This window comes from Ambystoma mexicanum, chromosome 2q (genome assembly GCF_040938575.1).
Source record: "Ambystoma mexicanum isolate Mex_15411 chromosome 2q, UKY_AmexF1_1, whole genome shotgun sequence".
Classification (NCBI taxonomy): Eukaryota; Metazoa; Chordata; class Amphibia; order Caudata; family Ambystomatidae; genus Ambystoma; species Ambystoma mexicanum.
In genome coordinates, this window is record NC_090924.1 from 91,119,269 (window position 1) to 91,147,108 (window position 27,840).

The window sequence follows — 27,840 nt, forward strand, 5'->3', positions numbered from 1 at the left end:
CTTGAGACCTAGTCTTGACCGCCGCGATCGCTACCCTGATTGGTCTGGCTTGTCCAGAGGTTACCCTGTTCCAAGTAATTAGGTTGGCCTTCTGAACTTCTGCGCTGCCAGGACAGAGTTCAGAAATCCGTCTTAACATCTACCCATGTTACCAAATGCATTATTCGACCTCTGCTGGAGGATTGGGCATTGTGCTTGCCAATGACCCTCTTGTCTGCAATAAGCACATTGGTACACATTTACAGGACCAAACGGCACATTTCCCTGTGGAGTATACTGTCCCCTAAATTGTGATGTACCCCTTCTAGGAACTCTAACAATTTGTTGTAATAAAACTTTAGTCTTCAAGTCTCCCTTTCTCTTTTCGATTCTCTCTTTTTCGTTATTGAATCGGTTCTCATAGTACTGAGCCATAAGCAAAACTTCAGACTCAGACTTAGCTTGCCAAGCGCTCTCAGAAGACATCATTTGCGATTGATGTCAGGCAAAAATCCACGCACAAATGTATCTACAAATAGTCATTTCCCAGACTCTGTGCTCAAATCTTGTCCACTGAAATCTGAAAACACTTGTTCGAACCGATTAAAGAATTTGTTAGCACCCTCAGACTTCCCTTGGACACAAGCAGTAAGTTTGCCCCAAGTAATCCTTCTTTCAGGAATTATAACTTTTAGTTTTGTCACTATTCTATCAGGCAAAGTCAGTATTACCTGTGGCGGTCCCTCGCCAGCTGGCCTTTATCTATCTTGTCTAACTATATTAACCCTTGTGTCCCCTAACCCTGTTGCATCGTCTATATACCTAATCTGTTTCCACAAATCAATAGGTAGGAGCACAGGAAATAACAAATCTATATCACTCAGAGTAAATACTGATGACTGCAAAACGGATTCTAGCTCTTTATAGAACCCTGTTGGATTCTTCCTAATATCAGGAATGGATTGTTTAATGGTGTTCACTTCCTGTCTTGAGAATGGGATGTGAACAAACTGTGACACATAATGTGCAGGAAAGTCATAGGCAGCTGTGCCTGTTCCGGCATCAGCTGGAACCTCAACTTTTGGGACAAATGTCGCGGAACCTCTCTCATAGGCAACTAAGAGATAGGAAACTCTGAATGCTTACTGAGCAATAGAGCTAAATCGAGCACTAAAGCAGCTGACGGAGTGTCAGACGAAAAAACTCTCTTATAGATATTCAATAATTCTGCAGGACAACAAATCTTTCTTTTTATGCATTCATCCTGCAGGTATTCTACCATTACCTGTATCACTTTCCTCTGCATTTCTGGCGTATACTGACTATACGTGTCATGTACTTCTATGGGAGATATCGACATGTCTGAAATCCATCTAATCGCATCCTTTGTGCAAAAACGTGTTTCCTCATTTATCGACTTATAACAAGGAAGAAACCGTTTCTGTACAAAAATAGTATTGAAACTACCACCATCAATTTCTTCATTCCGTAACCTTTCCAACTCCCTTCTATACTCGAAAACCCTCTCGACGTGCTCATATACTTTATCCGCAGTATCTCTTGAATATGCTAAAAAATTCAGATCCCTCAACCCTTGTGGGAGATCTATATCATCTAATCTGTTCCACATTACACATAAATGAATTCCCAACCCTTCAATAAAAACATTTTTCTCAGGAAAACTGTCTAGATTAGAGAGTGTGACAAAAACAACAGTTTGTTCACCCCTCCCCATGCATTGTTTGGCCCATGCAGTCAAATCGTGCTTTCTCTCTTTAGACACAGTTTTACGAGTTACAATCTTTGATTCCACTCCCTTATCAACTACAAGTGGGACAGAACCACTTGTAAGAGAAAGAGTAGACAAATCTTGTACAATCGATAACAAAGGTGCTAACACTGGTGCAGAAGGCAGATCCATCAGACACGTAACAGTAGGCAAAGGCAGAGGAGCGGGTGGAGGAGCGACGATAAGAGGAGGAATAACAGCCGGAGGAAGAGAAACAATAGGAGGAACGATAGAAGGAGCAGGCATTACTACGGGAGGAGGAACGACAGCAGGAAGAGGTAAAGCAGCAGGAATAGGTACATACAGAGGTGGCGCAGTGGCACCAGGCCTTTGTTCATTTAGAAGTTTGTCAATCAACTAATCAGATACCTGAAAGTCTTTAGACGGACAGATTTTCTGAATACCAAGTGAAAAAGACCTATCCAGACTCCTAACTGACTCAGACTGTTTATTTTGATCATACAACAACGCTTTTTCGGCTTTGGACATGTGACGGTGCGCATGTTTCTCTCTACTTTTAAGTTGCTGCATAGCTTCTTTTTTCCAATTCTGTAAAACGTCAAATGCTGCAGGTCTAGCCTTTTTCTTTAATAATATAGACTCTAAATATTCTATAGGAGGAATTACAAAACTACCATTGGTTGGCCACTGAAGTTCGGAAGCATGTCTAGTTTGTCTGTGCCAAATATCATTAAACACTATACTACCAAAGCCGTGCTTACAGTACATAGTACATGCCAGAGACCCCTCCTGTGGCGCCGGTCGGCTAAATTCCAAAGATTATCTGTCCTTGCGGAATAATGCCCTGAAGCAGGCAAACAATTTCTCAGGCATATCAGATTCCTGGTGTTACCTGGTCAATAATTGTGCTCGCGAGTACAATACGCCAAAACAAATTATCAGGATGCTTAAGAATCGGGTCACGACTCACCTGATCAAAGGACAAAGGAGGTCCGATCGGATTTCTAAGGACAACAAAGGACCCACGTGGTTGGTGATTTTGGCAAAACTGCCCGCCTCGATATATGGACCCTCGTCAAGATGCCGTCTTGGACCGCGGTCTCACCATCCAGGGATCGGTTCATGCAGTACTGTTGAGGTATCGCTTCTCATCCAAGAAAGGGGCCCCCTTTTTCACCGTCCGATCCCGGTCCGATAACCGCCTCAACCTTCAACGAGAAGGCATCAATCTTGAGGATCCCTATTTGGACGCCATCTGTAAAAGCAAAAGGAAATATCAAGGCTGAGTACCACAAAAGGAAATACACCAAACAGGGGCTTATAAAGATTCACAGATCTTTATTCTACTGCGCAGTTGCAAAGAAACAAATTCAGATAGCTATCCGGCCCTCAGTACATCACAGTGAGTACCAGCCCTTCAATGTGAGGAGTGAGAGGTACTGGACATCTGGACATTATGAAAAATGTATACAATTTCAGTAATAATGTCCAGCCCCTCTGCAAGTTAATAATCAGTGGTCTAGAGTTTGTGCCGAGTTCACTTATGGCTTATACAACAATATGCACATGGATTACATTTGGTTTACATTCAAACAAGTTACAATGGCAAAGTGTATTCCAGGATTTAGCAGTAAGCCTTAGCACATATTCCTTCACAATGCAGTTCAGCCAGTGTCCTCGCTCGGCATTTGCTTTGTATTGTCTTCGATGTATTTTCATGGATGAGGTTTATTGGTGCAGACTATCCTAAAACCACAATCATGTACGGGAAAAGGTCTCTTTACCCAGTCTAAACATTCGGCCCGCAGACAGTCTAACGATTAACTTGGTGTAAAGGCCCGGAAGGCTCGGTTACAAGTTGGAAACACAGTCCACCATTTTAGAACACAGAATTACATATGAACAGAAATCAAAATGGAGGACGATCCCAAAATGGCAGCAAAGTCGATCTAAAATTGGAACTTTGCAACACGGTTTTCTTCGCCGAGCGTCTAGGCTTAGGCCAATATACAATAGAAAGGAGGCACAATATGATTTCCCGTTTAACACAATGACACTGAATACCTGCACCATAAAGATACTAACGACTTCAAGCCTTATTTAGATAGATGGGATCCCAAGAACCAGATGTTGTTATTGAAAATTTGATTGGGGATCCTGCCGGTTAGGTCTTTTTGTTCAAAATGGGGGGCTAACCTACAATGAAATGTCAAGACTGTTAAATATGGAACAATTTTACATTGCCAGCTGGAGGTACATCAGGCCCCCACCAACAAAACAAAATCCGGTATTACCCTTCATGGAGTCCTATGGAACTCCATTGAATGGGGCAAGACTGCCATTGTGGGCACCTGGAAAATCCCAGTAATGCGGACGATTAGGCAGCGGTAATAGTAGGACAGTTTGCTGGTTCCTGCCAGTATTACTGGTGGAATACCAGAAAACTAATGACCCCAGTACCTCTTCATGATACCAAATCCTGGAAATTTGCATAAAAGCAAAGAGCATTATGGGAACATAAGACTGCCCACAATTTTCCATTTGAAACATGTTTGTGATAGTGAGTCAGCAAGAAAGCCACCGATGTTGGACTCTATCATAAACCAAGTAAGTGCACATTCTTGATGCGAGGTAAATATCTTTATTCAAGGTACATATCAAAGGGCTGCAGGTCTCTCCCCCGTTCAGCCACCAACTGCCCAACGATTCATAGATAAACATTCTTTCTCTTTGCAGTTCTAATCATGTCACAGATATAATATTCCAATAGAACTGATAGAATAGATTCTATTGGAATCTAGTTCTATCGCTGATACAGAGTGCCACCAGGTAAATAAATGAACTATGTACAACATAACACACTCTGCTCTGCTCATTTCATTGGCCACAGTGCTCTACCTAACAAAAATTATCTGTAAATTGCATGACATATATACCAATTTGGACAGTTCCTGAACAGAATGTGAGTCTTTGACAGTTTCTGCATTCAGTGTCTAGCTGAGTCTTTTGAAGCATGGGCTCCTCTGCTGGGGAACAGATTTGGGAGTTTCCTGGGCTAGCCCTTGGTCCACGACATGGAGAAGTTATCTGGCAAGGCACACTTTGCTGGTTCTCTGGTCCGCATTGTTGCAGCCCATCACCTACCCTGGTTTGCATAATATCATCATCTTTCTTGTGAAGTTTGCAGAAATTAGATTGCTGATTCTGTGTCTCATTTTCAGATGGAGAGGTTTTGGAATCTGGCACCAAAGGCAGAAGAGGAGATGACACTGATCCCACATGACCTTTGTAATGTTGGGCTCTGCATCTGAGTGCCCTGGCAGTGAATTCACTGTCCAAAGCAGCTCATACCAGATATGAGGCTGGTATTTGGGATTGCAGGCACTGGTACAATATGACATATGTGTGTATTACACATCGGCTAGAAGAAGAAACAGTATTTGTGTGCCTGGGATCAAGGGAGATGAAGGTCTTGGGCAGCAGTAAAAGTGGCAGCAATAACATCCGTATGGAAGGCCTATGGGAAGGAGCATCATCTTCCCAGTGCTTTACTGGTCAAGAAAAAGGGTCATTATGATTTTGGTGGTATACCACTGGTAAATACAGCAGGATGACACCAAAACGGAATTAGCATTCCCATCGCCTGATATCTCAGTATTACCGGGATATTACAGGCAGCGGGAATGCCGCTTATTCCCCATTCCATGCTGTCCCATAGGACCTCATGGAAGGAATTTCCTGAATTACCGGCAACAGTATTAGCAGTGCTGCTAATTCCCGAATTGTTTTGTTGGTGGGAGCACCGATTTAACTCCAGCTCTTTGCTGGAGGTAAATCTGGTATCCCCCACCAGCAAACCTGTGGTTTACCAGTGCAGTAAAAGTGCTGGTGATGGATTTACCATCACTTTTACTGGCATGTTTACCACACTGGCGAAATTCTAATGACCCCCAAGAGCTAGATTCGGAAAAATGGGTTTGAAGGGGACCGAGAAGAGGGTGTGAATTTAGAAAGGTACCATATCCCCTGACGCATCAAACAGAGCAAAGATAACATGATGGGTTGATCAATGGTTCCAGTATTGTAAAAATCAGAATTATAGTGCTTTTCGTTTAAGGTTAAAGGTATATGTGAGGTGACACATTAATCGGGTCAGAATGACTCAGGAGGTAAAGGGTGTCTTCAGAATTACTCACATATCATGAATATGTAAAAATATAAACTGAAAACTGGATAGAAAAGGAGTTATGCTCAAAAGTAGATAACAACTCACCGTTGGTAGCGGAATATCTAGGCTGAACAGACTGAGATATTTCTAAAATGGATGCCAAAGCCAAAATGGCATCTTTGGAGCAGGTGCCAAAAGGCCTGAATTGTGCTGTTGTTGAATATTCTTTGGCAGCAGTTCACTGTAACATAAAGCACATCTGGGATAGTATATTTAGACGTTTTGGCAAGGAAAGCAGACAATGATTGATAGTAAATCAGATGAAGGCATGGGAAAGCTACCAATTAGAGAGAACAGCTGCTTACTCGGCAACAAATAAAATTAGCTCATGAAGTTTTTCACAGTATGAGCTGCCAAGTAAATTTGGCAGGACCTCGAGACCCAGGTAAGGGCTGGTTCTTGGCAGGAGTTGAAGGATAAGTAATTATGTCAGGCTGGGTCTCAAGTAAGCTTATCCGTCTATGTGTCAATCAACCGGTGCTTGCAAAATGAGCTAATGTGGGTTTTGTGAGTGACAGACAAGCCATCCAATCAGAGGAAAGGAAGGCTTATATTAAAGCATTATGTCATTGGATAAAAATCTATAAAAGCAAGCTGATTGTAGTATCTCTGTGTGCCTCCCAGTATGTCTTTTTGAAATCTTTATTAAAGATGGCTGTGAATTTGCACCCGGGCGTCTGTTCCTCCTTTATCCAGTCTCCATTGTCAGAGTCCACAGATGTCAATGCTGATGAAGTGCAGAGGGTCCTCCTTTAAACATGGCGACCATACAAAGGGACCCTAAAGATCTTTCAGGGACAAGAACCCAGACTTATGCTGACAGAGATAGGGAGATGGCCAGGGAGAGTGACAGGGTAAGTAATTGAATCTGCAGTGTGTCCCCATTTTGTCAGGGAAGGTCTCCCCATTGCTAGCAGAATTATATGATGGTGCACTTTGACATCTTTGAATTATGGTAAGTATTGTAAGGGGACAAAGGCAAAGGAGTAAAAATAGTTATGTATATATTAACAGGGTGCATAAAAGTCAGGATGGACTATGCAGCACCACATTTGTTGATTAATTATCCGATAAATCTTGGATTGCATGGTAAATTGAAGAGAGAGGCAGCTGCGGCACAAGAGCGATCTTTGTATGGGATGAGAGTAGTATTCTGCAGCACATAATGCTCTGTGTTCTGGGAATGGCTATAGAGTGAGGGCTTAGTAGATCAGACATTCAGAAGTTGGCTTGGAGGAATAATCTCACATTCCCCCTATCTGGACTTTGTACATAAAAATAGGTTAATGATGAGAGTATAGATGATACAAATAATGCAATAAGATTGAATGAGAGGTTGTCAAAGAAAGAGAAGAAGAAAGAATAGTTCCCAGATGAGATTGATTAGGATTGAAAAGCATGATCCTAAAACGTGTTGGCACTGAGGAAGAAAAGGAAGTACATTGGAAGAGGCTGGAAGATTATTTTTGGGCAGGGATTTAGGATTGGGTTCCAGAAAAAATATATTAACCCATCAACAACCATTGGCGGTTTCCTGTCCTTCCTCTCAGTTGGCTTTTTCTGGAATTATATGCCGGGACCTCTTTTGTTTGCTTGACATTTCTCCATTGTAGCCCCTGCTAGCTAGTCAGACATTTCACTCATTGCTTTGCTCTGTCCTTACAGGCTGTTTTCAGGTAAATTACTTCCATTTGCCTCTTGTCTTGGAACTGCCCACGTAATCGGAATAAAGTCAACTGTATTATCTAAAAAGAATGATTGCTTTAATTTTTATGTTTTCCTTCTTTGTGTCAATCACACAAGAAACTGAGATGGTAGTTGGGTTCTTCTTGGGCCATGCAGAGGAACAGAGTCCATCTTTTCTAACTTCTTTTTCCTGCTTGTTGATCTCCAACAGGTTTTCTCCTGGCCAGAGTGAACCTTAGTGCCTCTTGATATTGTTTTACAGTATAATGTCGAAGTAGGGTTCTATAGAGGATGGAGCACGAAATTAAACTTGCACCAAGTTGAATTCCTTTTACTTTTTGGGTCCAGTAAGGTCCATTCCTGATTTTATATATTTCACTTGTGAGGCCTGCCATACATCCTGTTCTGTTTCTTTACCCTTTGATGCAGTGACTTCGTCCCCATTCCCCAATGATCAGGGTGTATGTTGTTCTCTTCAGTAAATCCTTCCCAGTTCTGGCTTATTTTCCAGAGCAAACATTGCTTTAAAGGCACAGAGGCTAGTTTTTCCCCACCTTGCATGGATCTGAGTTCTGTGTCAGCATCTAACATCTAGGTAGGCAGAGAATACTGCAGCTTTCTTTTTCCAAAACCTGTGTTTCATAGCATGCAGCTGTTCTGTGTATTTGCCGAGACCCCGCAGATGTGTTCCGTATTATAGGGTACTGGGAACATGGACTTTGAAAAGGTTCTCTATTTTGGTCTACTGTGTACCCCGCTGTCCAGATTTTTATAAAAAAGCAAAACATTGCTCCCAAGGTTACCTCAGCATGTTTTCCCTTTTTTTCAATCTTCTTTTTCACCCCTTTAATGTGAAGTTGCCAACTTCCAGATTCCATCTGTGTCGCTTACAGGTCGCAGCATTGTTAAAAGGAGAATACGGAGCAGGATTCTGTTTCAGATCTGCAGGCGTCTCTGCAACAAATTGGCGCCAAATTCTGCCTTTCGGCTGCGAGTTGGATTAGATCATGGTACGGTACATTCCAAGGCAGGCTTAGAGATGATTCTGGGGAAACTCTGGGGTAGGTTGCCCTGAACATCATGTGATGGAAGAAGACACTGTGAGGCTGCTTCCTGAAGGAGTAAACCCCATGTGAGGAATAAGGGCTGGAAGCGCACAGGAGTCACACGTTTTGTCTCTTAATCCTTTTTGGGCTAGTTTTGGAGGCAAAGACTACAATTCCCGGCAAGCCACGGGAGGTTGGTTGTTCTGTGCACAATCAGGAAGAAGGTCACGTGCGCGTTGCCAGCTGCAGTGATTACAAACAGCATAAAGAGCAACGGCACGTGAAACAGGTGTGGCTTATTACGAATCCAGGAGCGGTTGGCGTGAGGAGCATGTCGGCGAAATGCTGAGGAAACCATGGACGGTGAAGCTCTGCCCTAAAGCTACACGAGCGTTCTCTTGCACTGAGTTGTATGCGGAACTGCGGCAGCATTTTCAGCATGCTACTAATCCTCCGAGGAGTCCCGCGGGGCCCTCGGAGCTCAGATAAGTGCAGAAGGCATTGCGGGGTGGGAGCTTATGATGCATATGTTTTCTCTCGCATGAAGCTGATACTTGGCATAAAGCAATTGGTTTTGTGTAATAAGACACAAGGACATTACGGAACACTTTTGGGGCAAGGGGTGATGATGTGTATTAGTTTGTCTGGTTAAACCGCAAGGACATGCATTTATGTGTTTATGTATTGCAGTAGCAAGCTTGCCCTACGGGCCATGTGTTTCGTTCTTTATTGATGGGAAAAGTTCCATTGTCCGGTGTTCATCCCGCTTGCTACTACATGTGCATGTTTTGTGCTCTATGTTTATTTTGAAGTAAGGGCATACGTATTAAGGTGTGTCCTGATCTATGTTACTGGGTATTCATGTAGTCCATGTTACAGTGTGTCAGGAACTAGGATATACAGGTATATGAAAGGAAGGGTTTTTCCCCAGTGCTTCCCCCTACCAATCCAACTTAGGTTTTGTCCCAACCCTTTTCCCGGTTTCCCTAACTTCCCCTCCCCATCCACAACCTCTCCCTAACTCCTCTTCCCCCCATTGTCTGCCACATGGTGTCCTGTGTTACACTTCAGGCACCTGTGCCAACCACGGTGGGAGGGTCGAATTCATTCGGCTTCTGTGGTTCGGGGGAGAGTGTTGATTCTCTCCTCCAAGTAAGTGTCTGTTCTGACCTTAATAAGCCACCCCCATATTGGGATACTTACAACCACCCAAGCCAATGGATTTGACGCCTCTGCCTTTGGCCGATGTGCTAAAGGCCTTACAGGATATTCAGGTAGAACTGGCACATGCCCGTCAAGAGTCGGACACGTTAAAGGCACAAGTACAAGGTTTAGTGGCTCAGCAAACCCCTTTGGAAGGGCCAAGTGGGTCTTCTGCAAGGCCCAGGGAAGTAGTTTCTAATCAGAATGCTACAGTAATCGTGCAACCTCCCAGCAGTGTACCATTGGCAGCCACTGAACGTTTTTCAGGAGATCCTCGCAAGTACATGATGTTCTTGACTCAATGTAGATTGCATTTTCTTTGTAAATCTACAGCCTTTGAAACAATACAGGCTCAAACTGCATTTGTGATTTCTTATTTAACGGGGGACGCATCGGCTTGGGCTATGCCACTAGTTCAAAAGGATGACCAATTTTTATATAATTGGGATGCGTTCCTGGCAGAGTTTGGTAGATTATTTGATTGCCAGGAGGTAACTTTGGCACAGGATAAAGAATTGTTGAATTTGAAACAGGGTAGTAGAGATCTTGTGACTTATGTGACTCAGTTTAATAGGTTAGTGATTGAGACAGAGTGGCCTGTGGAGAAACAGACGGTTCTATTCTATCAGGGTTTGAAGGATGAATTAAAGGATTCCATTGCTCAGGTAGAACCGCAACCAGGGACATGTACCGCTATGATTGATTTGGCGTTAAGATTAGATCACAGAATGAATGAGAGAAAAGGAGACAAGAAAAAAACGGAAGTGACCTCTTTTGTGAGACTGGATAAGATGAAGGGAGGTAAGGGAAGTGAAGTGGAACCCATGCAGATCGGTAGTGTTAGAGGACCCCTATCGGTAGCAGAAGAAGAGCAGCGTAAAGCAAACAAATTATGTTTGTACTGTGGGCAGGCAGGACATTTTATACGTACCTGTCCTAACACACAAAATAGAGGGGTAGAAAGTGAAAAGAACAAGAAGGAAGCAGGAAAAGAGACGGGCCGGCCGTAGAGGGAACACCGGTGACAGGCCCCAATGATATAAGGTTCCCTAGATGGGTAGCTAACACAATTGGTAATAGGACTTCACATGTGTATATTTTGGTGACGCTGTGTTTTGCAATGTCTAAACAGGAGGTATGGGCCATGGTGGATTCAGGTGCAACGGGCAATTTTGTAGACATTGCGTTAGCAGAACAATGGAAATTACCAATACAGGAGAAGGAAAAGGTGGAGGGAGTACAGTCAGTGGGTGGATCGCCGTTAATATCAGGCCCTATTCGGCAACAAACAGGGAAGCTGGAGATGGTGTGTGCCTCCGGCCATAGAGAAGAGATTACATTTGACTTCATTGCAGCACCTCAGTTTGGGTTAATCTTAGGAATGCCCTGCTTAAGAAAACATAATCCTCAAATTGATTGGGTGAAACAGATGATGTGGTTTGAGAGTCAGCATTGTCAGGATCATATGTTATCAGAAGTAGGAGCTGCATCTTGGTTGGCGGAAAGAGAATCCTCGGAGCAAGTGGTGGGAGCAGTTGATGTAGGCATCCCTGTCCAGTATAGAGAATTTGCAAAAGTTTTCGATAAAGGAGGAGCAGAAAAATTATCTCCTCATCGTCCTTATGACTGTGTAATTGAATTGGAGGAAGGGCCAAAATTACCGTGTAGCAGGATATATGCTCTCACAGAGTCTGAAAATAAACATCTCAGGGAATATCTTGATGAAATGTTGGCCAAGGGATTAATCCGGCATTCTACCTCCCCGGTCTCCTCGCCTTTATTTTTTGTTCCTAAAAAGGAAGGTACCTTACGAACTTGTATTGATTATCGGGCTCTAAATAGAGTTACGGTTAAAAATAGGTTCCCATTACCATTAATTTCAGTGTTGTTGGATCAAGTGAGATCCGCCCAGATTTGCACCAAGTTTGATTTAAGAGGAGCTTATCATTTAATAAGAGTGAAAGAGGGGGATGAGTGGAAGACGGCTTTCCGAACCAAATTTTGGTTGTTTGAATACCTAGTGATGCCGTTTGGTTTGTGTAATGCCCCAGCAGCTTTTAAATTTTTTATGCAAGAAGTATTGCGAGATTTCATTGACATTTTTGTTATTGTTTATATTGATGATATTTAGATATACTCAGATTCGCCTGAACAGCATGTACAACATGTTCAGGCAGTGTTGCAGCGTTTACAAGAATACCAATTATGTGTAAAATTGGAGAAATGTGCTTTTCATGTAAAACAAGTGGAGTTTCTTGGATATCTGCTGACGCCATCTGGTGTGGTCATGGACCCTAAGAAGGTACAGGCAGTCAAAGATTGGCCATCTCCACAATGTGTCAAAGACATCCAATCCTTTTTGGGATTTGCCAATTTCTATAGGCGCTTTATCAGTAATTTTTCTAAAATAGTCACGCCCATTACACAATTGCTGAAGAAGGCAGTCAGTTTTGTGTGGAGTCCAGAAGCAGAGAGGGCATTTAAGGAATTGAAAAAGGCCTTCACTACGGCTCCGGTATTAAGACATCCAAACACGGAAAAACCGTTTCAGGTAGAAACGGATGCAAGTAATATCGCAATAGGAGCCATATTATCAAAAAAGGATGAGGAAGGGGTTTGGCATCCCGTAGCCTTTTTCTCAAGGAAATTAACTGGTTGTGAACAGAATTATTCAATTACTGACAAAGAACTGTTGGCCATTCGAGCTGCATTCTTAGAATGGAGACATTATCTATTGGGAGCGAGACATCAGGTGGTGGTGGTAACTGACCATAAGAACTTACAATATTTCAAAACAGCACACACCTTGAGTCAAAGACAGCTCCGATGGTCCCAGTACTTTAATGAATTTGATTTTGTAGTAACATTCAGACCAGGGAGTAAAAATGGGAAGGTGGATGCATTATCCCGGCAACAACACATAGACAAAACAATAGGGGAAGTCAAGACCATTATTTCTCCAGAGAAAGTCATTGGGGCAGTCACTAAACAACTAATTGACCAAATAAAGCATGCAGTTTCATCTAGACAATTGCAACAATGGAAAGACAGTCATCCAGCATGTACGGTGAGAGATGGGTTACCCTATCATCAGGGTCATTTGTATTTACCCACCAAAAGGTTGCAAGAAAAAGCGATGTTTTGGTGCCATGGATCTCCTTTGGCGGGGCATGCAGGTCAGAGAAAGATGAGAAAAATGTTGGAAAAGTATTTTTGGTGGCCTACCCTAAGACAGGATGTGGTTAAATATCTGTTACAGTGTGCAAATTGTGTAAGGAACAAGGCTGAGCATGTCAAAAAGAGAGGGTACTTACAGCCATTACCTACACCAGAGAAAGTGTGGACTCACATTTCCATGGATTTTATCACGGATTTACCACCAGATAACCAGTTTGATACCATATGGGTAGTGGTGGATTTCTTGTCCAAACAGGCTCATTTTGTTCCATGCATTGGTATTCCCGGGGCAGGCAAGTTAGCTGAATTGTTCCTACAAAATGTTGTTAGGTTACATGGGTTACCAAAGAGTATTGTTTCAGATCGAGGATCACCGTTTACCTCCAGATTTTGGCGTGCTTTCTGTCGAATGCTAGGAATCAACTGTGCTTTGTCAACCAGTTATCATCCCCAGACTGATGGTCAGACTGAAAGAGTTAATCAGACTTTGGAACAGTATTTGAGAGGTTATCTAGGAGATGGTAAAGAGTCCTGGGTGCAGGCACTGTGGTTGGCGGAATTTACTTACAATAATACTTTTCACAGTTCACTGGGAATGGCACCTAACGAATGTTTGTATGGACAGGAACAAAATATGATCCCTGAACAATTACCCGAGGTTGAAACCCTGCCAGTGTTACAAGACAGAAAACAGTTGCTTCTTGCATTTATACAGAGAGCACACACAAATTTGGAAAAAGCCAAGAAAGCCTACAAGAAACAAGCTGACAAGCATAGGCAAGAGAGCCCACGATATAAGTTTGGGGACAGAGTGTGGCTTTCAACAGAGAATTTAGCTTTGGTTGGATCGAGGAAATGTATGCCTAGATTCATTGGTCCCTATGACATTGTTAAGTGTGTATCAGATACTGCCGTGAAATTGAGTTTGCCAAAAACTCTGCCGGTACATCCGGTATTTCATGTATCTCTGCTTAAACCTGCAGCTCCGGAAGTAAAGACAAAGCGCCCTCCTCCTATGGTGAAAGAAGGACATTTGGAGTTTGAGGTGAAACGCATTTTGAATGCTAAAAGAGTGAAACAAAAACTATGGTACTTGATCCAGTGGAAAGGTTATGGATTGGAAGACTGCTCATGGGAGCCGGCAGAAGCGGTACATGCACCGCAATTATTGAAACTTTTTCATAAGAAACATCCGCAAAAACCTGGTCCTGGAAGGAGGCCTGGGAGGGGAGGTAATGTGAGGAATAAGAGCTGGAAGCGCACAGGAGTCACACGTTTTGTCTCTTAATCCTTTTTGGGCTAGTTTTGGAGGCAAAGACTACAATTCCCAGCAAGCCACGGGAGGTTGGTAGCTCTGTGCACAATCAGGAAGAAGGTCACGTGCGCGTTGCCAGCTGCAGTGATTACAAACAGCATAAAGAGCAACGGCACGTGAAACAGGTGTGGCTTATTACGAATCCAGGAGCGGTTGGCGTGAGGAGCATGTCGGCGAAACGCTGAGGAAACCCTGGACGGTGAAGCTCTGCCCTAAAGCTACACGAGCGTTCTCTTGCACTGAGTTGTATGCGGAACTGCGGCAGCATTTTCAGCATGCTACTAATCCTCCGAGGAGTTCCGCGGGGCCCTCGGAGCTCAGATAAGTGCAGAAGGCATTGCGGGGTGGGAGCTTATAATGCATATGTTTTCTCTCGCATGAAGCTGATACTTGGCATAAAGCAATTGGTTTTGTGTAATAAGACACGAGGACATTACGGAACACTTTTGGGGCATATTCTCTTGAATACAGCTCATTAAGGGTGATAAGAGTATTCACTCTCAAGGGGTGATGATGTGTATTAGCTTGTCTGGTTAAACCGCAAGGACATGCATTTATGTGTTTATGTATTGCAGTAGCAAGCTTGCCCTACGGGCCATGTGTTTCGTTCTTCATTGATGGGAAAAGTTCCATTGTCCGGTGTTCATCCCGCTTGCTACTACATGTGCATGTTTTGTGCTCTATGTTTGTTTTGAAGTCAGGGCATACGTATTAAGGTGTGTCCTGATCTATGTTACTGGGTATTCATGTAGTCAATGTTACAGTGTGTCAGGAACTACGATATACAGGTATATGAAAGGAAGGGTTTTTCCCCAGTGCTTCCCCCTACCTATCCAACTTAGGTTTTGTCCTAACCCTTTTACCGGTTTCCCTAACTTCCCCTCCCCATCCACAACCTCTCCCTAACTCCTCTTCCCCCCATTGGCTGCCACATGGTGTCCTGTGTTACACTTCAGGCACCTGTGCCAACCACGGTGGGAGGGTCGAATGAATTCGGCTTCTGTGGTTCGGGGGAGAGTGTCGATTCTCTCCTCCAAGTAAGTGTGTGTTCTGACACCCCAGCATGGGACACAGACTCTATCCCTGATCAGGTGCAGGTCGAAGGGCTCCATCTGAATCTGATACAAGACATATTCTCTGTCAGATCATGGAGTTACTTTCTGCAAAGAACCAGGAGGTGGTTCTCCTTCCAGTCAGTATGCGATTCCTTCTTCACGTTCAGCCGGTTATTTCACCAACGTTCAATGGTGGGTTCACCAGACCAAGCATGACAGGAAACCTCTACAGCAACTCTCAACAATCACAGAACCAGGTCTTGGATTGTGGCACAAGTCAATTTCAAAAACATCCACCTTAAACCTTTCAAATGTGGACGCTTAGTAAAATATAAAAGAATAAGATATTTCTGTCAGTAGGAGAGTGCCTCGAATTATTGAAGATACTATGTCTATGATTTCATTTCCATGTGCCCTTAGCATCCCCAAAAACCAGAAGACAAACGCCTCTGCACTGGCATTGGCATAAGCGCCCTCCCATTGGCATAATACGATGGGGTCCTGGTGGTTCTACCAGAGATTTTCTGAAAAAAGGTTTTTATAGTTGCCAGTTCTTCGTTTCAATAATCGTGATAGCTTTCTGAAGAGTGATTAAAGCCGTCCATCCACGTCGTTTTTTCCATTTATTTGCATCTGTGCTTATGCTTAGGCGTGTACATCCTAAAAAGGAAGCAGCATAGAAATTACCAGGCTCACTAACGTTGCCCTACTGGGGTCAAAGGGCTATAGAGACTATTCTGGTGCTACCCACGCAAACAGACCACTCAAAATCTGATGGAATTCGTTTAAAAGTGTGCAGCACAAAATAAAAGATAATGGCACAAAATTGCAAGATCTGCTTCAATTATGTAGACTAAAAATAAACAGTACTCGCATTATTACTACACATCTAGATTGAGTGCCGTGTCCCCTTCCCGTCCTACTGGCTGAAAATAAGTAATCACAAATAGAGTCATACCATCTAAATCAAGAGTCGGGTTTGGGGGCGCTGGTCAGATAGCACAGCAAGTAGAGTGCCTGCTTTGTCACCGTGCAGAGCCTACAGCAGGTTTGAAACCTGGCTGGCGGGGCGTGGCTCATCCTTTCATCCTTCCGAGATGCCTGAGGGTGTGCAGTGCTAAATAAATGTGAGTTATTATTTTCATTGTAAAGCTACAAGTTTTGGATAGTTCCCTAGGCCAATTAGGTTGATGTGCAGTTGTGTGAAATGCAGACGTGCTTGTGTTCTAGCAGCATTTCTGAAATGTCGAGGGACATTTGAAATTATACTATTTTACATGTTTGTTACAGACAAATAATTGCTGTATTCTGGTGGGTAAATCGCATGTGGCGCTTTAAATGATTTAGCCTACCACTCCCATCAGCCCTGACCAGCATTGTCAATGGTAAGGGATCATGGGAATCGTAGGCCAACACATCTGGAGAGCTGCAGGTTGCACACCCATGCAACACCACAGCCTAGGTGGAGGTAAGCGTTTGATGTGCTGTGTGTGATGGTTTTTGTGAGATGTTATGTGTGCGAGGGGATTGGTTTGTGATGTTTTGTTTGTTTGTTTGTTTATTAATTTATAAGGCGCACCGAACCCAGAGGTAACTGGGTGCAACAAGTACAGGAATACTTTAAGATTAAGTTACACAGTTGAGACAGTTAGGCAACAGATTTCTACATAAAAGTGCAAATAAGTTATACAGTAGGTGACACAGATCAGGTAGGAAGAGCATAATCAAGATAGTGGGTGCAGAAGAACTCAATTGTCACTGGATGGCAGCCAGTTCAAGATGTTACGTCTAAAGCTGAAAAAGGATTGAAAACACAATTGTGTTGTGATTTGTTGTGTTGATAGGTGTGGTATTGTGTATGTTTTTTTCTAGTGTGCTGGGTATGATTTTTGTGTGCTGTGTGCATTCTGAAGGTTGTGATGTTGTGGAATCAGAAAAAAATACAATATTACGGCTGTCACACCGAGCAAAGGAAAATACACCGACACAGGCTTATAAAGATTCCCAGAATCTTTATTACAGAACTGAACAGTATTCAACGAAGTACACAAATAGCTATTTGGCCGTCAATACATCACAGAGACCACCAGCAGGGTTCAATATGAGCAGTGAGGGAATTTCCTAGATGGACATCGACGCATTTATACAATTTATAAACTGATGTCCAGCCCCTTTACAGGTTAATCATGCACTAGGCTAGGGTCGCGCCAGGTTCACTTTCCTAATTTACATATCCCGTGCTTGTGGTTTACTTTTTCAATACATTTACTAACACTCTCCATTATTCTTCAATTTAATATTTACACTCTTTATATATTGCTTTAATACAGACCAAACAATGTTTCGCATATTATATTCGGATAGCTTTACTGTTCTTGTTTACTTGTAGTTTAACATTGCTAATTCAAGTAATCCCCTGCTCCCGAGGTCAACAAAGGACAAGGTCTACATGACCCTAACATATAGCCTGAGGGCAGGTTGGACATTAACTCCCCTACAGAGGTTGGAGAGGTTAAGGCAAGAACAAGGACACACGAGACGGCCATTTTAGATTACAGGGTGACTTTTTATAAAAACCCTAAAATGGCGGTTTCTAACCTAAAATGGAGGCTATATTCAAGATGCCGGCTTACATCAATTTATAAGGTCAAGACCTTGCCGCAGAGAGTTATTCGCGTACAATTTTTTAAGAAACTTGGCGTAGGCCAATATACATACAAATCGTTTGTAACAAGAGGCATAATTTAATATCCGGTTTGACAATGTGTTCTTGAGACGTGTCTTTCTTTTTTGTGTGCAGTGCTAAATCACCACTTGTAAAATAAATCACATTAGGTGCAGGTGGGAGGGGGGTCTTCAGTTCTCTGTTGCAGTCATTTAGGCCTGTGAGCGGCAGGTGGATCTTCCAGGCCTTTCCTTCGCTGGAGCTCAGTACTTTGACCGTTTATTTTTTAAGTTTCCCTTGACATTACACTAACCATGCTCATGTATATTTCCTGTGAGTCTCGCGTGCAAGGATAGACCCAAGTAAAGAGCAGCAGTGTCAATCTGGAAAAATGAATACCCTTCATTTGAATGACAGACGTAACTTGATGGCCGAAGGCCAACCGTCTTATGCACCGACTTATAGAAATACAGACTGCTATGCTTGACCAACAAGCGGCCATTTTAAACGTAGCAAGAATCGCCATTTTGCTTGTTAACAATTGCTCATTGCTTTCTGTCTAAAATTGCTTTGAGGCTTGCAATTCTTGCGAATTCTGCTTACTCTGCTCAACTGTTAAACATTGTTGTCTGAATATGAAAGGACAAGGTCGCGGGACTGAGGAGTTTGTTGAAACTCCTCATGAGTAGCCCAGAAAGGAATGCCCACGCTCCCTCTCTGTAGCCTTGAGGGAGAGCTGCAGGGCATTTAATCATTTCACAGCTGCCAGCCAGTCTCGTACTGTGGAAGAATATGTTAGAATAAAACAGCTAAAGGCTTGAATTATGCTCTTCTTACGGCCCCCCTTGGCAAAACCCTTTAGAGCGTGTCGGCTCCCAGGACACGAATAGTACCTCATAGATAGAAAAGCTTGAAATGTGGCTCTTCCCCCGTGTGCAGCTTGCTTCCAAGAACAGATGACTGAACATTTGATAGAGAAGGATATAAAAAATAATAAGGCCAGCCCACCTGAGATACTAGCGGTATACAAGAGAGCATTCAAGCAAAGTACAGGAGAAACGGGCCTATCACTGGACTTAGGAATACTATTGAACCTAAGAGAAGGGGGAGGGATCGTGAGTGGGGCATTTCCAATGAGGGAAGTTCCGCCCACGTTTGTACCAAAAGTAGAGATCCCTGCGACGGGTACAGTAGGAGCGCAGGTAACACCAGCCCATTTCACCGCCCAGTATGTGCATGTCCCCTTTTCCAGGCAAGAGGTGAATACTATAAAACAGACGATTCCCGATATAATAAAGAATCCAGCAGGTTTCTACAAGGAAGTAGAGTCAACCCTGAGATCAGCAGTGCTTACTATGAGCGATATAGATTTGATTTTCCCAGTCATTTTGCCAGCAGATATATGGAAACAGATGAGGACGGTAGATGACGTGAGGGCTTTTGGCGCCACATGGGCAGAGTTACTATTGGAGGACAAAAATAGAAAAGTAGGGGAAAATCCAGGAACCCGCATGGCAGATCTACCAGAACGGATAATGCGGAGATTGAGGGAAATAATTCCAGAAAACAGGATTCAGTGGGACAAATTAACTACATGTGTACAGGGCAAGGATGAGCCAGTAACTGATTATTTCAATAGATTTGAAGGAGTATCACAGACTTCAGTGGGCAGGATGTGAGCACAGAGTCGGGGAAAAGGCTATTTGTTGATAAATATGTGAGGGGACTAATATCACCAATTCAAGATTTGTTAATGACGTCGGAAAAGTTCCTGGGCAGCAAAACCGGTGAGTGAGATATTACAGATAGCCCAATATCACGAGAACAGGGTAAATGTGGCGAAAGAAAGAGAGATGAAGGATAGAGTGAATTTAAAAACGAGGGTGTTACTGCAGCAGGTAATTGGATACAATAGAGGTAGAGGAAATGCACAAGGCAGGGGAAATTTGAATAATATGCACAGGGTGTCATTGGGAGTAAATCAATGTGCGTACTGTAAGGAGGAAGGACACTGGCGAGCGCAATGCCCGCACGTACAGAATAGAGGTGGGTTTGGTCAGAGAAGGCCTCATAGAGAACATCAGGGGTCAAATGGTCCAAGGAGAAATAGCATGCAGCAGCAGCAGGGATATACCAATGGAGGTTCTCAAAACCAATCCTATGGTCAAAACCAAGCGCAACAGAACCAGGCATTGAACCAAAGTGTTTCGAACCAAAATCAGGGCGGGCAGGGCCAACAGAGCAATGATCAGAGTGGAGAACACCGAGGGGGAAATGGGAATATTTTTGATACACGGCCAAACACATATTATAGTAGCAGCGGTGACTACACATCGGACTATGTGTTATTTTCGCGATAGGACAGCCCACGGCAGGGGTCGGAACCAGTGTCTATTCCCGTGAATCAGAGAGAACCCTACGTAGAAATGAGAGTCGGGAATAAGGAGCACTGTTTCCTTGTAGATACAGGAGTGCAGAAGTGTTCGATAGACCACCACTTGGTTCCGGAGATCCCACTGTCAGGGCAAAAGAATGTTTCTGTAGGGTTCGCAGGTACACCATCAATTTCTAAGGTCAAGACCTTGCCGCAGAGAGTTATTCGCGTACAATTTTTTAAGCAACTTGGCATAGGCCAATATACATACACATCGTTGGTAATAAGAGGCATTATTTAATATCCGGTTTGACAAACCCTCCTTTTGGCCTACGCCAAGTGCTAATACTATTTCTGATTTGATTGCAAGTAACTCCATGCGTCATCGTCCAGACACCCCAAATCATTGTCGGACATATCTATTGCCATTAGGTCTGATACCAGAGTTTCTTTTAACACATACTCTTTGGAGAGCTCCTTTGGGGCGTATATTTTATTCCCTAATACACTTGTTGCTTGCGCGCAACATCCCCTAATACTGAGCATATATCAGGGAGACACTGTATACAACAACAAAGAAACAAAAAACTTCCCAAGATAATCCGTAGGGCCGAGAACAACTTCCATCCCCATGACCGTAGGAGGTCCCAAAACCATGTACCAAGTTCCCAATTTCCCTCAGGAACATGTACTTCTGAACTAAGAACATGTAGATTTTGAATCGCCCTAAAGATTGTTGGAGAGGAGTCTGGAACGTAAATGGAGCAAGCGGACCCCACTAATTTACATACTCCTCCTAGCTCTGCCAGGATGACATCTAATGCCATCCGGTTCTGAAGAGCCACTAATCTTATCGCTCTCTGCTCTAACGTCATATTATAGAGTATGTCAGTGGTCCGATTGATGGTTCTCTCCAAAACTCTCGCTAGTCCCCTAATATCTTCTGAATTCGTAATTTGCCCAAAAAATGGTAAAAAAGATTTCATAATATCTCCTAAAGTTTGCGCTGGAGTATCCCCTTTTACACCTCGTCATGGACGAGTCTTTGAAATTTCTGTAGTACTGGCAATAAATACCCCAGGTAATAGAATCCCTAAATAACAGGTTCCTTGCCAATCCCTGGGCAACCATGGAAATGCCACATTACCGCAAACAAAATAGACAGGTTCGCCTACGTACAGAGGTCTGTTTTCACTAGTCAAATTCGCAACGTTGGCGCACTTTCTAAAATTACCCATCGACCGTGTTCCATTCCTCTGTATGCAGAAGGATACTGAATCGGGGCTGTGATTAACAGAATAAGATGGAGGCGTGGCATCCTTATTGCCTATAGGAGCCATTTTGAAAGAGATTAGAGACTGAAAAGGACGAGACAATCTATCAGAGGCCCAAACAGAAGCAACGTTTGGCTTACTTCTATTTGCAAAAAGTGAGCATCCCAGGGGCATCAAAACATTCTTTTCAAAACTATTTAAATTTGTACCATCAAAGTTCCCTGAGATGCTGTCATTCCATCGACCAAAAAATAGTGCTCTAAGAGAAGCATAACAAGCAGTTGTCAGAGGCAAAGGGTAAATATACCAACCTAGCCCCTTATCCCCATGTTGCGGTAGAGGTGTACAGATCCAGCAATTGGTCTTATTAAAAATTGCATGAGTGGCATTCATTATCAACAAAAGGGTATTGTTCTGATAATTCCGTCTATGCAAAGAATCTCTAGGCGACAGTATGCAATTGCACAGAAGGAGTGGGAATCACGGATACATTTTCAATAGATAAAAAGTCCTCTAACAGATATGCTTCTTCCAGATAGCATAACCCAAACCCAAAAGTCATTACAAATCCAGTAATTAGTACGAGGAGGCAACAATACACTTTGGGGGTCCCCTTACATACCTGATCATTGTCTCTGCTAGTCACATTTATATCTAAAAGTTCAGTACGAGCGGTAACGGGTGCAGGCATCATAGTCTTCAATCGAAAAACACCAATTGTTCATTTGCTAGCGACTCCAGTCACGCGTCTTCTTAATGTCTTTCCCACACCCTTAGCCAACAGAATCTTTCCGCACAATCAGGCCAAAAAGACAAGCCCTCAAATGATTTTTTTCAGTCGCACAGTCAGACCATGCTGTACATTTATTTCCTTGGGCGCAAATTATATTTTGCAGTTTCTGGTGAGAACAAAGTGTCGTCACTTCCTCCTGGAAGTGGTGAATGGACGGAAATGGGATCAAGAAAGGATTGATCCGGAAGTTCCACTGTTGGGGAGTGCAGAGACAAGATGGCCGTTTTGTCCGGCCCTGCGGATTCTGAAGCAGTCTCCGATTCTCGCTTGTTGGTTGTTGCTGTTTCAGACACGCGAGTTACAGCAGTGGGAAGAGATTCTGTGTCTTCTGTATCGTATGGTACAGGCTGTGGGATCCGTTTGGTGTGCATCGCATAGATCCAGTGTTTACGACCCGCTACCCGCACAGCAGTCTGGGTGACTAGCAGGACTTGGTAGGGACCCCTCCACCAAGGTGCAAGGCAAGATGACCTCTCAAAAATCTTTGTGAGGATCCAGTCCCCCGGTCATAGACTGTGACCGGGGCCCTCGTAGTGTACAGGTAATGCCTCTCGCACCTGGTGATAAATTGAAAACAGGTTTTTAGTCAACTGGTTACAGTAGTCTGAAAGAAGCACATTTTCTATATCCTGTAATGAGCGACTTTTTGGCATACCCCAAATATTAGCCGGTCTCCCCATTACCACCTCAAAGGGAGAAAGCCCAGTCTTAGTTTGAGGGGTCGTTTTCATCGATAGTAACACGACCGGTAAGGCGTCCGGCCATTTTAGCTTGGTGCCAGCACACGTCTTAGCGAGTTTGTTCTTTATAATGCCATTGTGCCTTTCCACTAATCCGGCACTCTGGGCATGTCTAGCTGAATGGAACCGCTTGTCAATCTGTAATTCTTTGCAAATTTGCAGGATTACAGTGGCAATAAAGTGTGGGCCATTATCAGACCAGATGACTCTCGGCAGCCCGAACCTAGGAAAAAACTCTTTGAACAGAGTTTTTGCCGTGGTTATGGCCGTTGCATCTTTAACCGGGAAGGCCTCAACCCATTTACTAAAGGCGCAAATAACAACCAATACTTATTTAAGATTGTTACACCGTTCCATTTCAATAAAATCAAAGTGAATAACCTCAAACGGGACAGAAGGTGGAGCAAAACTTCCTCTAGGACTCGAGGTACCTTTCCCTACATTGTGCTGCAAGCAAACCATGCAGTTCTGGACAAAAAACGCTCCGCAATTTTGAAAATCTTATCATTGGCCCATACACTGTGTAGCATTTTTGTTAGTTTCCGTGCACACACATGTCGGACCATGAGCCATAATAACCATCATTGTAATGTAGGTGTCAGGGAGTAACCATTTCCCTTCAACATTGTCTACCCAACACCCATCATCATCCAATCTTCCTGCACCCTCAATCCATCTCTTAGTTTCCTCTATGGTAGCATCTGCTTGAATATCTTTTACAACATCGATACTTTCTCCCAAAGTGCAAACATTTACAACTTCTTTTACAGAGTACATTTCTGAACTGAAATCAGTGGCAGTCTGTTTAGCTATTTGATCGGCGAAGGCATTCCCTTTTCCTACATCATCTGTAACTTTTTGATGTGCTGAACATTTTATGATAGCTAACTGAAGAGGGAGTGCAAGTGCTGAAAGCAATCACACTATTAAAGTGCCGTGCTGGATTTTCGTTCCGTGCAAGGTCAGTAAACCTCGTTCTTTCCAAAGTCTACCGAAATTGTGGGCCATTGTGATGCTGGAAATGCATCTGAGGGACAGGGCCTCTGAATCCTTGTCCTTTACTGTTTTTTATCGTGTGTTCTGTCGTGTTTTCTGCCCAGGAGTCCATGTGGGACTCCTGGCAGTGCAGCTCTCTCTTTTGGTTTGGTGAACAGACCCATGGGATACCCTTATGGCACCCATGGATAGGGGTACAACCCTGTGCCCCTAGTGTATGTTTTTGGGCACCTGTGGGTGGCCCACAGAGCAGGGTATGGGCTGGTAGCAGCTCCATGCTGAATTTGACAGGTGCTCTGGGTGTCCTCCATTTTGGGATACCCAGGCCCTGCCATTGGAATCAGTTGATTCCTGATAGGAAACAAGATGGCCCCTGTGGCCTCTTGCTTTCTATTGCCTGTTATCTTGTTTTTCCCAAAGTCCTGGGAAGCCCTGACTCTGTGCCTTCCCCCTGACTGGCTGTTGGGTGGAAGTTCCATATATGGTGTTGTTGTGAAGGCCCAGCTAGACTGACTGGAGCCTTCCCAGTGACTGTATGTTGTGGGTACCTCCTGTGGGTGGGACCTGGGTGAATGGAGTGTGTGACCAATATACACTCCTTGTTGTGGTTGTCTGGTTTCTGGTATGAGAGACAAAGACTGAGACAACCCTGCCCGAAACTGGCCTGAATGCAGTGTGTAGTGTTGAATGGCTGGGTACTTGTCCCAATCCACATTCCTTGTTGTGAGTGTCTGAAAGGGAGGAGTGTGGCCTGAATGCACTGTGTGCCTGATTGGCTGACTGACTGCATGAATGCCCCTCTGTATGATTGGCTGCTGAGTGTAGGCCAGCAGTGTGGATGAGAGACAGAATAGTATATCTGGGGACCTCTCACCACTGTTCAGGGGTTCAGGAACGTTCAGGAACGTTCAGAAGCATCCTGGAGCTGAGTCTCCACTCTAAGAGTACTGGAACTGCTGATCCTCGACGTCCAGCTGGAAGAAGAAGACTTGCTGTGGCATTTGCTTCGACCGATCCGAAGGCTGTCGAAATCGTCGAGGACTGACCCGAGAGAGGACCTGGTAAGGCGCCCTCTTCCCATGCTCCGAGGGATCATCGAGCACCGCTACATCTTCGCCGAAGCGCCCTGGAAGTCAGACCCTCGAAAGGCTGCCGACCCGAGACGGGACCGCCTAGGAGATCGAAGTGAAGCACCCGGACATCGACGCCGTCGAAGTCCATTGCCGTCGACCAGGGTTCGCAGGTTTGTGTAACCGCTGGAGGCCCGTCGAAGTTGTGTTGCCCAGCCGTGGGAACCACTTGACACCGTGCCGCCGACGACCGGAGCCGCCCGCTCCTTTGCCTAAGAACATTCAATCGAAGGACTCCCTCGACCGCATCGTCGACCGCTTATCCTGCCGGAGAAAGTCGAGGACGACCAACGCGCCGAGGAGAAACCTGCCGGTGGGTTTCCCGCCACCCAACGACCTCAAAGACTCGGACGACCCGACGCCCTTGCTGGGCTTCCGTCTCTACAATCTTTGCGGTCCAGAACTATTGTCATCGAGGTGCCCCGCACACCTCTGCCTTGCAGGACGCCGACGCCCCGACGCCGACGAGCTCCGCTCGGACGAAGCTGCCGCCTCTTCGACATCGTTCAACCTCGTTTGTCGACGGACGTTCGACGCCCCGTGCCTCCCGCTTGAAAGGGAAGGCATTCAAGAAGGGCCGTCGATTCCCCGTCGCCGAACCCCGAGGTCTTCGACGTTTCTCGACGCCTCTCGACGATCCGTGACTCCCGCTTGAAAGGGGATCGCGCAAGAAGGATCCGTCGACGCCTCTTCGAAGGACTCGACTCCACCAGGTACATTGGGGGGGTAAAAACATTGTAGGAGAGAATAAGACTATTGAACAACATATGGACTGGGCTTGTGTTAGATCTCTTTCTTTTACAGGTTGCCCAGGTGGGGGGATCTCCACACAGAACTGTGTCTAGTGTTAGGGGCCAGTATTTTGCCTATTGTTCAACCACCTTATTTTCTCTCTTCTCTCTATTGCTGGTTTCACTTATTGATCTGTGTGACATTTTTGTGGATGCACTTTAATGAGGTCTAATATTAGTGGTACCACTTTAGAATTGTAGATATTTACCATTATTGATTTTCCTGAGCACAAGGTGCGTTATTGTGATAAGTGTACATAACCTTTGAATTAATTATATAAAGACTGTGTTTTCAGTAATACAGTGTGTGGACATTCCTTTGTGGGGGCTTGGGGAATACACTGTACTTAAGAACCAGCCTGCATCACCTCCTGAGAAGCTAGGCCTTGATTGCTCGTCCATTGCTACCGTAATAGAGAATCTTGGCTGGGGTATTCTGTGCCTCTCTTCTACCATATAGGAAGCAGAGGTACAGACACCCCCCTACCGGTCTTTACAAGCTGGTGGCAGCGGTGGGATGCTTATGGTTTTAAGACTCAGTGTATAACCGTGCCACTTACAAAATATCCGCACTTTATTAGATTAAGGTTTGGGTGTGTACCAAATAACTGCATTACAAGCAATGGAGCCCATTGCAAATGGTAAATTGACTCGGATGAGCTTAGAGGCTCTCCAGAGTGCTTGTGAAGCCAGGGAGCTAGACTTTGTGGATAAGTCTAGGGCTGAGCTGATAGCTGCACTGGTGGACTACCAGACGGATGGTGAAACTCTTGATGAAGGGGGGGATGCAACCAATGAGGACTCTGCCCCTGGGGTTGTCGCTGAATCTGTTTCTGGGAATGCCACCCTTCCTGCTGCCTCTGTTCCAAACCCCAGCAATTCCATGGAACTTGAGTTATTAAGGATGAAATTGGCCTTTGAATATCGCAAGTTGGAAATAGAAGCTGAGCTTAAGAAAGAGGAGCTGGCACAGCAAGTGGAACTCAAGAATAGGGATCTTGCGCTCAAAGACAAGGACACTGAATGTCAGAGGATCCAGCTAGAGAAAGCTAGAGTGGAGACTTCAGCTAAAACCAGTGAGAGTGTCAGGTCCCCAACCACCAAGTTTATGAAAGATTTGGTTGGTGTATTTGTGGAGGGCTCAGATATCCTCCAATGGATTGAAGCATTTGAAATGGCTTGTGCAATTCATGATGTAGATAAAAGAGATTGGGCTAAGTGTTTGTTAAGCAGAGTGCCTCAAACTGGATATGACTGTATTCTGAAGCTGAGTGTGGAAGAAAGGGGTCAGTATGAGTGTATGAAGTCTGCTTTGATTGCCAAGTTTGGCAAGACACCTACCCAATACCTTAGAAGGTTCAGGGATTTTAAGAAAAGAGAGAATGTGTCTTGGGTTGACTGGGTGAGTGCTGCGCACATGAACATGATGGGGTGGATCGATGGGTACAAGGTTAAGACTTTTGTTGAATTGTCCCACCTCTTGTTTTTTGAGCATTTTTCTGAAGCCTGTTCACCAGAGCTGCGTCAGTATGTCGCTGACCAGAACATTTTGGACCCCTTTAAGCTGGCTAGGTTGGCTGACAAGTGGGTCTCTCACCGGGTGTCCCCTAAGGACTCCAGTGGGAAGGACAAGGACAA